This window comes from Peromyscus maniculatus, chromosome 6 (genome assembly GCF_049852395.1).
Source record: "Peromyscus maniculatus bairdii isolate BWxNUB_F1_BW_parent chromosome 6, HU_Pman_BW_mat_3.1, whole genome shotgun sequence".
Taxonomy (NCBI): Eukaryota; Metazoa; Chordata; class Mammalia; order Rodentia; family Cricetidae; genus Peromyscus; species Peromyscus maniculatus.
Window position 1 is genome coordinate 18383730 of NC_134857.1, and position 17545 is coordinate 18401274.

At 39.6% G+C, this 17545-nt stretch overlaps 1 protein-coding gene across 6 annotated transcripts in view; it reads right to left on the reverse strand.

Annotated features, from left to right (window-relative positions):
- Window positions 1-17545, reverse strand: part of Tbl1xr1 (TBL1X/Y related 1) — a 154265-nt gene that overhangs the window by 49619 nt on the left and 87101 nt on the right. For 2 of the 6 annotated variants that reach the window (XM_076573990.1, XM_076573991.1), the window contains exon 3: window positions 1145-1373. The exons of the other annotated variants lie outside the window; for them this stretch is intronic. The gene's annotated coding sequence lies outside the window, so the exon portion shown is untranslated. The remainder of the gene's footprint in view (window positions 1-1144; window positions 1374-17545) is intronic. 6 annotated transcript variants of the gene reach the window in all.

Consider the following 17545-nt stretch of genomic DNA (forward strand, 5'->3'; position numbering starts at 1 on the left):
CCCCAATGTACTTAAAAATAGAATGGATACTAACTTAAAATCGTAAGTATCAGTATGCAGAAGATCTAGTTTTTATTAAATATATGGCATTTAACTGAATCATCAGAGAAGGAAAAATAATAAATATTGCTGAGACCACACCTCTGTATATGGAGTTCTCTACAGACATTCATAAAATTGAAAATACTGAAAATGAGTGTTTTAAGTCATGCACTCAACAACTATTTTACTGAGCTCTACATTATATACCTGGTACTGCTCTGTGCTAACACAGAGACTCATTAACATTAAAATAAAGAGGGAGGTGAGAGAGACGGCGCAGTCGTTTAAAACACTTTTGCTGTTACAGGGACCAGGATTCAATTCCAAGTGTTCACATGGCAGCTTACAAACATCCATAAAGCCAGTCCGTCCTCTGGACTCCTCAGGTAACAGGCATTTTCACAGTGTACAAACAAACGTTCAAGCAAGACACTCATACATGTAAAATAAAAATAAACTGAGGTCAGTCATGGTGGCACAGCCTTTAATGCCAGCAATCAGGTGGCAGAGGCAGGCTGATCTCTGAGTTCAAAGCCAGCTTGGTCTACATAGTGAGTTCCAGGACAGCCAGGGCTATGTAGAGACCCTGCCTCCAAATTAATTAATTAATTAATTTTGATTTTTTTTTTTTTTTAAGTAACAGGGAAAACGACTGAGGAGAAAATATGAACAAGTTCAGGATAATGTCACTGAAAACAAGCATTCTATGTGCTAACTGAAAAGAATTAAAATCAAAGGAAGGACACACATTAGAAAAAAGAAACAGCAGCATGGTGCTCTCTCCCATGGGCTTTTGTTCCCAAAGAGATCATGTTCAAGGCTACAAAGGACTGTAGCTTTCTTTAGGATGTGTGTGTGTGTGAAGTGTGTGTGTACCTACACACAAACATTACACACACACACACGGGCACTGCAGAACCACATTTACCACACACCACACCTGACAGCGGCACAGAAATAAAGGGAAAGGTACCAGCTGAGCAACAATTTTAAAATCCTTTTCAGGCAATTTAACAAGTTACAGGTGGTACAATCATATGTGCCATTTTATACGCTAAAAATGTCAGCAAAGGGGTCAAGAAAAGAGAGGCGTAAGTGTTACCGGAATTATTGACAGCAGCTGGCTAGCCAATTGTAAGGAGTAGCTTGGCCCACTGGGCACGGTCTTCTCTGGAAAGACGTGACCGGAAGAGAAGGGGGGGTGGGGGCTTGCTCTCTCTTGGACGGTGTCAGCAAGCAACTGAGAAGCGTGGCTGGCAGTTTGGTCACCTTCTCCCTCAGGAACAAAGAGGCGGCGGTAGCTGGATCAGCAGAGTCGTGGCAGCTTCGTTCTGTATTGTAAGTGCATTGTATTGATTTTACCTGTTAATAAACTCTGACTTGATCCCAGACTGCCTTCCCTCTTTACCTGGCACCAACGTGGCAGTCTAACCATGCCATCTCAGGGCACTCATGCTGTATGCTCAACCCCTGGCTTTTATTGTTGTTGTTGGTTTCTCTGTGTAGCTTTGGAGCCTGTCCTAGAACTCACTCTGCAGCCCAGACTGGCCTCGAACTCACAGAGATCCACCTGCCTCTGCCTCCCGAGTGCAGGGATTAAAGGCGTGCAGCACCACCTACTGGCTCCAACCCCTGGCTTTTAAAATCCCTGTTCTGGGATGCAGAGCTGCCTGGACACACGTAGCAGAATCCATCCGGGCAATTTTTGCCAATACACCCAGGAACGTTCCTAATCTGCTCTTGAAAGACCCTAACCCTTCAGGCTCACACCCCACAAGCCCCAGGAGAATAAGGAACTAAAAAGAAAACTAGTTCCAAGGGCAACCTGACTCAGCCATTATTCAACCACCCCTGCCACAATGTAACAATGTAAAGAGATCTATGTTAAGAGATGTGTTCAACTGTGACTGGGATAATTGCAAGTGTTCCAGGAAAGACCACTGTGACCTTTGTGTAAACTCCACTCCCACCCTGATTACCCCCCCTTGAGGTTTCGGGAAAAATGTGCAAGCGGACATGACTGTTCCCACCCTATGATCAGGCCATGATCTTATGAATTTAGCCTCTAGACATAAATCAATCGAAATGAAATTGTATGGGAATTGTAATCTTATGGCTTTTGTGGGTTTTTCCTTTAAAAGTACCCATGTGATTGCAACAGGCGCGACTCTTGCTCTCAGGACAAGAGTAGCCCGTCTGTACAGTCGCTCCAATAAACCTTGGGCTGTTGCATCAACTGGACTGGAGTCTGGGTTCTTGGGGCACCCACCCGAGAAGGTAGTACCCTAGATTTTGGGGTCTATCACTCTGTAGTCGATCAAATTTCACACCTTGCATTTCTGCCTCCCCACCGCCTGGAGGCCCGTCTCCTCCCCAGTCTGCGCGCCTACAGACACAGGGTGTTTTCCTGAACTGGCTCTGTTGCAAGACTCAAGCACTGTGGGAATCCTGAGCATCTGCTCAGCATGCAGAGCCTGACCTGCTTTGCAGAGCACCTGCTCCACAGGCTGGTCAGGGAGGAAGGGAGGGAGGGAGAGAGGGAGAGAGGGAGGGAGGGAGGGAGGGAGGGAGGGAGGGAGGGAGGGAGGGAGGGAGGGAAGGAGGGAAGGAGGGAGGGAGGGAGGTTTGTTAAAAAGAATAAGGGGGAAAGGACAATCATGAAACCTTTCCTGGGTCAATGACTTCAAATATCACAATGCAGGAAATTAGGACCCTGCTCACTGCTACGATGGATGGAATGCTAGAAAATTCCTGATGAGATAAGCAACCTAGCTAGGATCAATACAATTTTGGTCATAATGGTTTTTAGTCTGGCAATTCATATCTGATCCTTAAAAAAAAAAAAAACATGAGAAATTGACTTAAAGGATACAGGCCATGGAACATGATATGCAAGCCTTACAAATAATTACTAAGGTAAAGAGGACAGCTTTGACTAATAAGATAAAGGCCTGAGGGGTATTTACCAATGAACAAAACAAGAAAATGGCTGATAAAATACAAGCCTTACAAACAGCTACTAAGAAGGATAAGACAGCTCTTGTTGATAAGATGAAGTCATTAGAGTTATTTACAAATGAAGAGGACAAATAAGTGACTGATAATATGTGAGCTGTAGAACAGCTTACTAATCAAGATACACAAGCCTTAAAAGAAACTAGTACTGGTAAGTTACAAGCCTTAGAAAAATTTATTAAAATTGATAAGAAAAGTGTTCACACAGAAGAATTTAGAGAAGCAAAATCACCATTACCTTATAGAATTAGAGAAGAGCAGCCTAGGGTTGTTAAAACACCAACTATGAGTTATCCCATTACTATTTATGAAAGACCACCAGATGACAAGTATCCCAAAGGATATAAATGGGATCCTACGTAAATGTTAGACTTAAGGAATATTAAGGAAGGAATAGTTTCCTATGGTAGGCATTCAGCATATGTGAGGCAGATGTTGAATGCAAAGTGCTCTCAGAATAAAAATTACTCCAAATGGACACAATTAGTTGCAGCAGTATTGGAATACGGTCATCAGTTAGAATGGAACAGCTGGTTGAGAGAAGGACTTAAGGACCTTGAACAGTAAAGTAGGGTTACAGGTTTTGAGATTTCCCAAGATTAAATCCTTGGTGAGGGCTTTTATGCTGACATAGATGATGAACACACTTTGTCCCTATGCCTTGCAGCAGCCTTAAATGCTTGGGGCAAGATTCAAGAATCAGGAAAGAGGTCCAAACCATATACTAAAGTTATACAAGACCCAAAGAACCCTTCACTGAATTTTTACAAAGACTGACCTCAGCTGTAAAAAGAATGATATCAGATCCAGAAGTTAGATGGGTACTAATTCAACCTTCAGCTTTTGAAAATGCTAATTTACAATGCAGAAGGATAATTGGACCTTTAACTATCAGATCAGCACCCACAGAAGAATGGATCCAACACACAGTCAATATTGAGTCTCTTAACTATGATGATGCTTGGGTAGGAGAGGTGATTTCCAAAGGTATAAGGAAAAATCAAAATGTTAACTGTTTTAACTGTGGTAAACAATGTCATCATAAAAAGAAATTATAGGCAGGGTGTTCCTAGAAATGTTTCTTCTTGAAATAACCCAAACAGAAGTCCCAAACCTTCTGGATTATGCAGAAGATGCAGCAAAGGCTAACATTGGACCAAAGAATGCAGATCAACAAGGGACTGGCAACACAATCCTCTACCATCAGAAAAAGCCTTGAGGGGTCTCTCACAGGCCCCCATGAACTTGGTTTGGTCATTCCCTGTCACCATGGGGGAAACTCCTCCCCAGAGCAATTAAAGGACCTAGTGCCTACGGTAAAAAGCCATACTTATCAGGATGATACAATAGTTTTAGAAGATTAAAAACAAAACATTCAGGAGAAACCATAAAACAAATATTTTGGCAAATTTCAATAAATGATCAAAGACCAAAGGTAAGAGTATAAATAAATGACATTATAATTGAAGGCCTTTTAGACACAGGAGTAGATGTACCTATAATTGCACCAGAATCATGGCATCCAAACTAGCTCCTTCAGGAGACAGATGCTCACCTTTTAGGGATCGGAACCTTATCTCAAATAAAACAAAATACAAAATGGGTTCAATGTATAGGACCAGAAGGACAGAGAGGAAAATTGAAGCCATATATGGCTAACACAGCAATGAATTTATGAAGCTGAGGTTTGTTACAGCAATGGAATACCCAGATCAACATTTCTCCAATATCAGAAACAGGCCATAAAACAACATATGTTTCTGGGAAAAATATCGAAAGGTATTGTAAAGAACAGTCACCAACCATTCAGGCTGTACAAGAAAAGGGCACAACAGCTGTTGATCTTTCATAGGTACCAACAATCTATCTTTAAAATGGTTAACTGACAGACCTGTCTGGGTGGACCAATGGTCTTTGACATCAGAAAAATTACAGGCCTGAGAACAGCTGATCCAGGAGCAGCAAAAAATTGAAGAATCAATCAATCCTTGGACTTATCCTGTATTTGTTATTAAAAAGAAATCTGGAAAACTGACAGATTTCAGAGCCATAAATAAAGTAATTCAGCCAATGGGCTCTCTACAGCCTGAAATTCCCCTGCCTTTTCTGTTACCTAAAAGGATGGTCTATTATAGTTATTGATTTAAAAGACTGTTTCTTCAATATACCTCTACAAGAAAAGGACAGGAAAAAATTTGCCTTCAAGGTGCCTATTTATAATAATTCTCAGCCTGTTAAAAGATATCAATGGAAGATCCTCCCATAAGGGATGTTAAATAGCCCTACCCTATGCAAATATTTTGTACAACAGCTGTTGGGAATAATTTGTGTAGTTTCCTCAATCTATAATTTACCATTATATGGACAAAATCTTACTAGCTGATTCAAATGTAGATACTTTAGAAAAATGTTTGAAGAAGTAAAGAAAATTTTGCCTTGCTTGGGATTACAAACTGCTCCTGAAAAAATACAAAGAGGAGACTCTATTAATTACTTGGGATATAAAATAGTTTTACACAAAAGTTAAACCCCAAAAGGTACAAGTCAGGAGAAATCAACCGCAGACTCTTAATGACTTTCAAAAATTGCTGGGAGACATTACCTACCTACAGTCCACTATTAGAGTAACAAGTTGTGAAGTGAGTAATTTGCTTCAAACCTTAAAAGGTGGCAAGGACCTAAATAGTCAAAGAGAATTATCAGCTGATGCTGAGAGAGAATTGGCTTTGGTGGAAAAGAAATTACAGGATGCACATGTGGATCATTTAGATCCAGAGCTTGACTGCATTCTGGTTATTTTACCCTCTACAGGGATTTTTAATTCAGAAGGAAAAATTTACCTTAGGGGATATTTTAACCACATAAACAGAGTTCAAAATTAAAGACATATGTGGACAAGGTTTCTGAGTTGATTCTAAAAGGAAAATTAAGACTTTGTCAATTGACAGGAATGGACCCAGCAGAAACTGTAGTATCTTTTACTAATGCTGAAATTCCCTCTTTATATGGGCAGAAAATGAACACTGGCAAAGAGCTGCAGTAATTTTTTGAGAGAAATTAACAACAGATATCCCAAAAGCAAGAGATTTCAATTCATAAAAAGAACCAATTGGTCCTTCCTCAATTGTATGGGGAACACCAATATCTGGAGCCCCTACATTCTATATGATACAAATAAATCAGGAAAGGCAGGTTGTAAATCAGGAAATTTAATTAAAGTGGCTCAAAGCCCTTATGATTCTGTCCAAAAGTCAGAATTATGCTATTCTCATGGTATTAATGGACTTTACAGAAACTTTTAATACAGTTGTTGACTCTCAATATGCAGAAAAGGAGTTGGAGAGATGGCTCAGTGGTTAAGAGCACCGGCTGGTCTTCCAGAGGACCCGGGTTCAATTCCCAGCACCCACATGGCAGCTCACAACTGTCTGGAGCTCCAGTACCAGGTGATCTCACACCCTCATACCAATGCATATAAAAATAAATTATCAATATGCAGAAAGAGTTGTTTTATACATTGAAACCACTGGATTTATTCCTGATAAATCTGAATTAACTTCATTATTTGAACGATTACAGGAAATAGTCAGGAATGGGAATCATCCCATATACATAACATATATCAGATCCCATATGGGTCTGCCAGACCCTCTAGCATAAGGTAATGTAATGATGAAAATGATCAGTTAGGAGTAGGAAAAGTGCTGGAGGCCTCAGAGTTTCATAAAAAAACACATCAATAGCAATGATTTGAAAAAGGATTTTTCCATCACTTGGCAACAAGCCAAGGAAATTATAAGAACATGTCCTACTTGTTGCTTGCATAATCAAACTCCACTACTCTACTACCTGCAGGAATTAACCCAAAGGGTAATCAAAGAAATGAAATTTGGCAAATGGATGTGTTTCAATTTGCAGAATTTGGAAAATTAAAATATGTACACCACACCACAGATATATATTCAGGATTTCAATGGGCAACTACTTTGAGTTCTGAAAAGGCTGATTCTGTAATTACTCATCTATTAGAAGCCATGCATGGCCAACATGGGAATACCTGTACAAATTAAGACAGACAATACTCCAGCATATATGTCTCTAGTAAAATGGAGTTTTTCTGCACATTACAAATAATGCATATTACAGGTGTACCAAACAATACAACAGGACAAGAGGTTATGGAAAAATCTAATTGCACTTTAAAGGAGATGCTAAATAAACAGAACGGGTAATAAAGGCCTAAGAGATAGATTACATGATGCTTTGTTTAAATTTTCTAAATGCTAATGTGAAGGAAATAACAACTGCATAGAGATACTGGACAGTAGAAAAGACTACTGAACTAAATTAGCCTGTGCACTTTAAAGATGTGTTGGTTTCAGAATGGGAACCAGGATATGTGTTATGTTGGGGAACAAGTTTTGCTTTTGTTTCCACAGGAGAAGAAAAGCTATGGATACCAACAATATTAATAAAGATTCGATTCAAACAGGAGAGATCTCTTCATCAGGAGAAGTGATTATTCATCAACGCAGGATTAATAAAGATTGGATTCAAACAGGAGAGATCTCTTGACTAGGAGAAGTGATTGTTCATCAACTGATGTGATGACTCAATATGTCAAAAGGAAAAAAATCAAATTAGAATGGGGGCAGGGCTCTGTTTTTGGTCTTTGCAAGAAATTAAAAGTATCCATCTTGAAGAAATCAAGGACCTTTGAACAGATAGACATCTAAATAAGAAGAAAGAACCATCTGGAAAAAATTACCAAGAAAAAGAATAATCTAGCTTAATGGTATAATTACTTTCTACAGGTAAAATCTCTTTACCCCTAGAAATATTTGTAGTCTCAACTTAATTAAACACTAAAATTGGCTTCAGAGTTGGAGTGTGGCTCTCTCTTTATCAAAACCCAAGCATGTTGTTAAAAGAAAATTCCAAGTCTCTGTCTCATATCAGAAGAGTCACCACCTGGTATGGGACAGAAGAAAACCAAAACCTAGGGACTACTATTGCCACAAATCTCTTTCCCCTCAAATTAATTTTGACTCATTAGAACTTTCTTTAGGTATGATACTATCTTAAAATTTAAACTTTTCCTTTTGATATTAATGTTTAAGTTTTCCACAGTGAACAATAAATTTTCCTAACAGCAATCTCTGACGTCTCCAAAAAGATGATGGGGCCCCATTAGATCAGATTTCCAAGTTCGAAAGAACTACGCCCAATGGTTATAAGGTATGATTCCCCGCCTGAGCAGACTGAGCCTTCATCCTAGTGGCTCTTGTTCAGCAACTAAAACCTTCCACTGCCACTCAACAACATAAATTACCCTCAAGCCTACTACTAATTTAAATTAAAAAACAGATAAACAAAAAATCAGGTTAGATTTGTAATAATGGAAATATCTCAATAAGATTAAAAAAAAATACTGAAGAGTTCATCTCTTCGTAGACAGCACTGTACTCTGTATGCTACTTCTGTTTGCAGAGCACACAGCAGTGAAGTAGAGCCTGCCAGATTATCCTGCACATCACCCATGTTCTACGAGCCTCCTCCCTTAGGATCTTTCTGCTCCCTCCCCAGCAATGGTCCCTTTCTAGTTTCCTGGATTCTACAAGCACTGGAGATACCATGGGGAAAGGAAAGTAATGGGGAGGAAGGCTTTAGTGGCCAGAGTAATGGGAGGGTAATGTAGAGAAGGAATAGAGGGAAAGATAACACCAAGGATATTAGAGAAGGCCGCATGGAAGCCACATGCATCACCTCCTCAAGAACTCACACCTCAGTATAAGACATTGAAACTAGATTTTAACGTGAATTATGAGAAGACAGTGTTCGGGACACCCAGGATAACAACATCTTACTGGCTGGTTATTATCAGTACCACTGAAAGGAATGTAACCAGAAGAGTTATACCATATTGGTCTACTGTCAAGACACCACCTATGCTCAAAGGATACAAAGTGGAAGAAATCAATTCTCTAATCACCACTTTCCAGAAATGTCAGGAGTAGTTTAACATATTAAACAATACTGCAGACACAATCACTTTACTGCATCTTAGCCTTTTGGATAAGATCAGGTAAAGATATTTGGAAATATCACAGTACAAATGAATCAATTTTTTTATTGGTAAGTGGGACGGATTTGAAAAGTTTTAGCAACCTTGCAGATGGCCACCCTAGCATGTGCAAGGTCTGGCTTTGATCTTCAATATCTAATGAAAATTTAAAAGTAAAAACCAATAAAAATTCAGCCATGAAAAGCAAGTAGTAGCCCTTATTTGAATTCTGGTTAAAAACAGACATCCTAGTCAGTACCCTTTCCTGATCCAACTACAACTATTAAAAATGCTATTCTCCAAACGCTTCCCCTCTTTGATAATTGTTCAAATATCATACCTAATGACAAACAATACTTTCCTCTGTGCCCCAACGCATCACTGTATCAGTCTTCGAAAAAGTAGTTCTGAAAACTAACTAGGAAATTGATGTTTCTTTTCCAGAGCTTTTAACATTAAGCACAGTCACTTTAACCTTACTGCCCGTTTCACTTGTAAAGTAGATAGAGTGCAGCCTACACACCTTACACTCACACTTTATGAATCAACATGGTTTTTTGTTTTTGTTTTTTGTTTTGTTTTGTTTTTTTGAGACAGGGTTTCTCTGTGTAGCTTTGCGCCTTTCCTGGGACTCACTTGGTAGCCCAGGCTACTTGAAATAGCTTTTCAGTGACCTGAAAAACCATGTGACACTGTAGTATCTATCAAATCAGAAAGCAATCAAGTTACCCCAAACTGGTAAGGTTTTACCAAGGGGAAATATGAGCCAACCTGAGGCCAAGTAAGCATCAATATAGGAGGGGAAAAAGCATCTTGCAACATAGACACACCCTCTTCCCCGTGACCACAGGCTATTCTGTTGCCAAGTATACTATGTTTTTGGCTGATAATTCTTGGCTTTTAGTATTTCACTCACACAAACTGCTCTCTTATCTCTTCTCAGATCTTGGCCAAACTCTTGTATCTGTTTTTAATTCAATTTATGAAGTTAAGTTCATGACTGTGTCAATATTTCCTGTCATAGCTACAGTGCCTGATCAGACCACGGGAGCTAAAGATAAGCAACTGCCTTACTGAAAGCTTTCCCTTAAAAACAATAATCAAATCTAAGAAACCATAGTGACAAAATTCAACTTTCAAAGTAACCAAAACTAAAGCTTTGTGGGTCGTGTGCAGTGGGGCGGCGCAGGGAGCCAGCTGTGGACCCCATCGATTCCAGGCTGGTGCTCTACCACTGAACATCACATCCTTAGCCAATAACCAAGTCTGTAAGGAGGTTAGCCGATATAGTTAGTTGGTTAATACTGGAAAACAAGTTGAAAATGGTGAAAGGCAGCTGATGAGTGAAGAAGAAAACACATTGTGTGCTCATTTAATTTTTAAAAGCTAATCTGTTTAAAAACTCACAGCTCACCCTGTGTGTAATGTTATCCAGTCGACTCATGCATCAAGCTGTAGCAGGAGGGATGGTGCATGTGATGTACACAACCTCTGCGTTCATTTTTTTTTTAGTCAAAGAAATTATACTTCTGAGGACAAAAGACCTCAAGGATCTGAGGCTGCTCTAGCACTAGTGGTTTTCCACCTCCTGTTTCCTAAATGTAACTGACTGCTTACATCCAGCTCAGAGTCCAGGATCTGACAAACTCAACGATGGTCTCAAGTGAAGTGAGCCAGATGCCTTTCTTGTTTTCTTGTTGCTCACACTGATGCCAGGTTCTTATCTGATGAACGTGAAACTCCAGAGGTGTGAGGACTAACAGACTTGACCTTGTAGAAGGAATCTATCACACTTCACTTAGGACATCTTCTAGAGACACAGACAGAATCAAGCATTTAGTGCACAGAAAACTTGTTAGCAAGGGACTGCTTACAAAGAGGCCAGGCTGGGGCTATGGCGCAGTGTGACCAAACCAGTTATTTTAAAACAATTAATAGCCGGGCGGTGGTGGCGCACGCCTTTAATCCCAGCACTCGGGAGGCAGAGGCAGGCGGATCTCTGTGAGTTCGAGGGCAGCCTGGGCTACAGAGTGAGTTCCAGGAAAGGTGCAAAGCTATATAGAGAAACCCTGTCTCAAAACCAAAAAAAAAAAAAAAAAAACCAAAAAAACAAAAAACAAAAACAAAAAAAACCCCACAATTAATAGATGCTATTCAAATTTGTTAAAAGAATGGGGATTTTTGCTCATTTTAATGCAAATTACTTTAAATGTTTCTAAAATAACTTAGCATACATACAATTAATTTCTTAGTCATCAGAATACTTTACCTTGGCAATGCATGATATACATAAAGAGTGCAGGCGACCTCAGGTAGCAGTCCCTCCTTACACCTTCCTAAGACACGAGCTCTTTCTTGTTCACTGCTGCACATGCCAGACTAAGTGGCTCATGAGCGCCCAGGGGATCATCTCCACCTCCATTCACTAAGGAGCAATGGGATGTGCATGCTGTTCTAGGGATCCAAACTCAGGCTCTCCATTGAGTCATCTTCCCAGCCCAAGACATTTAATGATAAAAATGAACAGACTGGATATTATGAACAATGCTGACCCTGTAAAGTGTAAGGCAGCTCCTGTACACACTAAAGATGATGAATACCCTGGAAGAAGTCACCCATACAGAGACCAGCAGACAAACACATTTTGGTACAGAAGTAACTAGGTGATGTGTGAACTGGTACTCCCATTTGATTGCTCCTGGATAAACTTCCTACTTGAGGGAGATGATGGGGAATCCAAGGTCCCATCCATGCTAGGCAGGTGCTCTGCCACTCAACTACAATCTCAACCCCTTACCTCTCTTGAGGAGTAAAACACACATTGTTAGTCTACTTCTAACATCTAAAGACCAAAACACTTGGCATAGATACAGTTTGTCAGAACAAAACAAACAGCTGGAGGTGAGCACAATGCAGCCTCTGCTCTAGCAGCTACAACAGATAGAAAGGATGTGCTGTAATTTATTGCCATATTTGGGGAGAAAGAAAAAAGGACAAAAAGTAGTTAGTTGGACATGGTGCTCACGCTTTGGAGATGAGTATAAGAGCAAACGTTCAGGACCAGCCTTGGTTATATAGCAATTCTGAGGATACTCTGGGCCACATGGGAACACCTTTGCTTTTTTTAAGGTTCTTAGATAATTTCATGTCGTTTTGTTGCACTGTATTTGATCACACTATGAAAGCTGAGACTGTGTTAATAAAATCAACCTTGGGTCAGGAAGCGGAGCCAGCAACTAGTTGACAGGAATTAGCCATAAGAGTACAGAGGAGCCAGGGAGTTGGATAAAGAGATGCAGGAAAAGAATAAAGAGGGACTTGGAGCTTTGGCAACCTTTTTGGTTTGGGACGTCTGGAAGGCAAAAAGGAAGGTCAGCTGGTTGCCTCTCAGCTTCTCTGAGCTAGCAGGTTTTCACCCCAACATCTGTTTCCTGAGTCTTTATTGGTAAAGTCTTTATATAGAACAGTAGTGATTTAGTTAAAAGCTACATTTGGCAGCAGCCACAGAGCCAGTGCTGGCAGGACCAAAAATCCCACCAGGCCACCACTTGAGCAATGGGCACTGACTCTGAGGCCTTGGGGCCACAGACAAAACATCAGTATATTCAGGTGCAGCCACTAAGCTGATGAAAAACATCTGATGCCCAACGTGGAGCACCAAATGTAACAGGCCTTTCTTTGGATCACCAGCTCCTGAATAATGGCAAAACACTTATTAATTTTGACAGCTTGGCCTTAACTTAGGCTTGTTCCCAACTAGCTCTTAAAACTTAAATAACCCATTTATATTAACTCTACTTTCTGCCACATGGCTTGTTTCCTCTCTTCAGTAAAATATGTCCAACAACTTCCTCAGAGTCTGGATGGCAAATCTCCTACACCCCAGATTACTCTGAGAGTCCTGCCTATCCTCTCCTGCTTAGCTATTGGCTGCTCGGCTCTTTATTAAACCAATTAGAAGATAGCTTAGATGGGTGACGTAAAACAGCAACATATCTTCACACAGTGTGATTAAATATCCAGCAACATCATTTACCTAAAGAAAATTCCTTAGTCTCTGTTTCACTGGAAACATGTGTTTCTTAACTAGGAAAGGAAAAACTTAATAGAAACAAGAGGTGATGGAACTAATGGGTAGCAAATCTCATCAATTACAAACTATTTTAATAGTAATATTTGATAATAATAGTAGTTTTTGAACTTTATCAAAAGTTTTTCATCTTTATAGAAGATAGTAATATTTGATCTTTTATTTTCATTCACACACTATAAATATTTATATGTATACATATATATTATACCATTCTATCATGATAGCTTTCCTAAGAGAAAGAATAACCACATAAATCCAAACAAACTGTGACTATTTGCATTAGCACACTTAAACTTATATCTAAAATGCTGACTTTTGTGTAACACATGTATGTATTCATGTGTGTGTACACATATATGGGCATGCAAGTGACAGACAGGGGTCAAAGGTTGAAGTCTTCCTTAATTGTTCTCCAGGTTACTTTTCAAGGCAGAGTTTATCACTAAGCCTGAAAGCACAACCATCTGACTGGAATGGTTGGCCAATGAGACCCAGGATCTTGCCAGTCTCCATCACCTCATACTGAGTTACAGATGTGTACCTGTGACCAGCTTTGTGTGGCTTCTGGAATCCAAACCTACACCCTCATACTGGTACAGCAAACGCTTTACCCACTGACTCTCTAAAATGTAGACTATGTTTAAATAAAATCTTGTTAACTCAACTTTGATAATTTCAGCATAAAAATTCATACAGCACATCTTTCTTGAAAAAAAAAAACTGTCTTAAACTATTTATAAGTGATAATTTGATCAAGTGAGACAGTAAGCAGAAAATGAAAAGCATTTAAAAAACCTGTTCTCATATGATCCTAAGTACTGCATGCATGTGGGTACCCATCCAGTCCCAGTGTGTGCTTCATACAAGGTTTCCATCTTTTTATTGTCACTCTGAAGTACAACAAGCAGCACCCTTACCTGCTAAGGAGTCTACAATTCCTAGTTGACCTAAAAGAGTAGATGGCTGCACACCATACATATACTTTACTTCTGTCTTATACAATAATTTAGTTTATAAGAAAAGTACAGTAAAAGATTACAAATGTCAACATGGCACTATGGTCCAGCAATAGCCAAGTTGGTGGGCATCATATACAGTTTGGATACAAGGACAGAGATATTTCACTCTCTTGGTAGATAAGACGGTCCAAGATTTCAAACAACGTAAAACCTGCAAAATGTATATTTCTGCAATTTGCCATGTAATATTCTCAGACTGCAAGTGACCAGTTCCCCTTAACTCTTGAAAAAAATAAAGTCAGATAAAAAGGAATAACTAAGCACACACTTAGGCAAGTGTGTTCTGTCTTCTCACTTCTATTGTTATTTAATTCTGTATTTTTCTATCTCCCAAGTAGTTCAGAGCTAAGAGCACAGGAAGAAGAGTGTTACCAATGAATCATCTGAACTATTAGTAAATTGATCCCAACTATGATGACTGAATAGAACAATCACTAACAGGAACCTGACTTAGACACCTTCCCCTATTAGACTTTATTTTAACATTTTATGAAAATCATAAGACATATAAATAAAAAAATGCTCATAAAGCTACTTAATATACTAACATTTCCTTGTATTTATTACCAAAAACAAGATAGCCATGTGCAAGCCCACTCTCAAAATGAAGCTTTAAGATGAATCCTAGTGGTCAAACTGACATTCTGGTCCTTCTTTCGCTCAGTGCTCCATTGTAGGGATACAGCAGTGTGTTCTGGAAGAGCTACATCTATCACCAGAGCTCAGAGCAGTCTGGTAACCAGCCCCTCCTTCTCCTCATGTATGACTCCATACAGTTTATAAATTCTCAACACCTTCCCACCTCCTCTGCCAACAGGAACCTGTTCCTGGCCAAAGGTCCACTTGCTCTAGCTCCTGCTAGTTTGGGTTTGCCCCACAGGTATTCAGTGTTCATTTTCTGATGGTTGTCCAGAAACTGCAGTTGCCCTTGTGGGGAGGTCTTCTATGTAGGAGCCACTACTCACTTTCCATTAAAACTTTCTGCTATCTGTAAAACACACATAGTGGTACCACAAACGACATACCTCTATATTTTCTACTCTAAATATTTTGATTAAGTTACATTCGATTTTAAAAGCCAAGACACAGGGCCTGCTGGCACATACCTGCAACTCCAATATCTAGGAGGCTGAGGCAAGAGGATTACTACAAATCTGAGCCCAGCCTGGGCTGGAGAGGAGTTCCACCTCAGTCTAGCCTGGACTACATAGCCAAACCCTGCCTCAAACCTATTCCTTACTAAGGGGGGGAAAAAGAGGCCAAACTAAATCAGGAAGTACTGTACTAAGGGGGGGGGGGGGGGGGGAGAGAAGAGGCCAAACTAAATCAGGAAGTACTGTCACTAGAAACTGGAAAGTATGAGAAAATACCCAGACCAGAGACTTGCTGATGTGGCTCCTGTAACTTTGCATAAACCAACACAAGTTCACCCAAAGATGTGCACACGAACACTTAAGCATACCTCAGAGGACCAACAAAGCCAGGAGGCTCCAAAGACTGGTGAGACATGACTCACTGCTAGCAGCTAGGACTGGGTCTACAGTCTAAGCCTAAGCATCTTTACTACCTATTGTAATTTTTGAAATTAAAAACAAAATTTAAATTAACACTGTCCAGAGATAATGGGACTCCAGACTACTCAACATACAAACAAAAGGGAGCAAGGGACATTGGTGACAGATGCTAAGCCTGAGAAGATGTCACAGAATTTATCAGAGAAGCCCTAGGCAGGAAGGAGTCAGCCCAAAGGCATGAACAGTAAAGAACCAAATGGAAATTTCCAGGCTAAAGGAAAAACATCACAATAATGTGCAGAAGACGAGCAAAGAGAATAACAGATCTTCCTAAGTAAGAAATTACAACAGAGTAAGGAAAAAAAATGTTTTAAAGATTTTAATGTTTAAAATTTTTTAACATTAAAAATAAGTTAAGTTACATTTAAAGAGTAAGAAAACAGTTTTAAAAGAAACTTTTCTGAAATAATATTCTTTTAACTCTTATAGTTAGTAGTAACTACAGTAGTGCAGATTTGGAGACCTCTCCCACGCATACTGTCCCCTCTGGTACTCCCATCCCCGACCCAGCAGCCCCACTCAGTGATCACCAAGAATCTTGTGCAAACTTTGTGACTCACCTCCAAACATTATTCTGGGATGAGGCCCCACCCTCCCTGGGGATGCACAGGCGGTTCACAGTTGCTACGAGAGGGAGAGCCATTTATTTGCAGCCACCAGTCAAGCCATCCATGCTTCTGCAGATAACCCCTGACCCATGCTTCTATAAAAACCCTAATTAAATATATTTGGTCATTACCTCATTTAGAGAGGAGAGGGAGGGAGGAAGGGAGGGAGAGGGGAGACATGAAAGTACAAGGGAGGGTAGTCAGGTAGAAGAAAGGGAGCAGAGGAAACAGGAAGGGTCTGAAAGAGGGTAATGGAAGGTATCAAAATACCTCATATACATGAAAATGCCTTCCTGAAACCCAGTAGGTATAATTAATATAATCAAATTGAAAACGAAGAACCGCCTCTGCTCTGTAATACAATCCAAACCAGGAGGATTGTCCCCTCTCCTCACACCAGCACTGGGGCATGCTCGTTGGTGCTGTTTATGGATTCACAGTTGGAAAGGAGTTGCTAGGTCATGCTCATGTAGCTCTCTCTGCCTGATAAGACTTGGAAAACTACCACTCAAAAAAAAAAAAAAAAAAAAAAGTAAGCCATAATGAAACCACTTATGTAAGTTCAATGTGCTCTTGAAGCCACATGAAAAATTTTAAAAGTAGAATTTGTTTCAAACATATGTCCTTGATGTCATCATCTTACACAGAAGACCACCCCCACCCGTATTTCCCTGTCTGTACTTCTTTTACTCAGAGGCAACAATGACCAGAAAACATTTAGTGGAAGTTTTAAATTATTTTTATTATATTATAGCTACGGTTGTTCTAGTTTCATCATTATTGTCATTAATCAAGATCCTTTTGGACATAATTCATAAATTAAACTTTATTATGGGTGTGTTCATGCAGGAAAACTTAGTATACATAGAGCATGGTGCAAACCATGCTCAGGAGTCCATGAAGGAACACACCACATTTCCAGGTTTTTAAGTTACTTAGAATTTTGAAAGTAAGTATTTTCTTAAAAAAATAAATAAATAAAAATAAATAAAAACAAGGTTGTCTGCCATTTTATAAAACCAGCATAATCCCTAACAACAAATTTATTCTTATACAGGCTGATAAGTGCAGTCTCCACCCCTCATGAAGGAAACTTTTCTTTGTAACGCATGGAGATCATTACAGAAAAT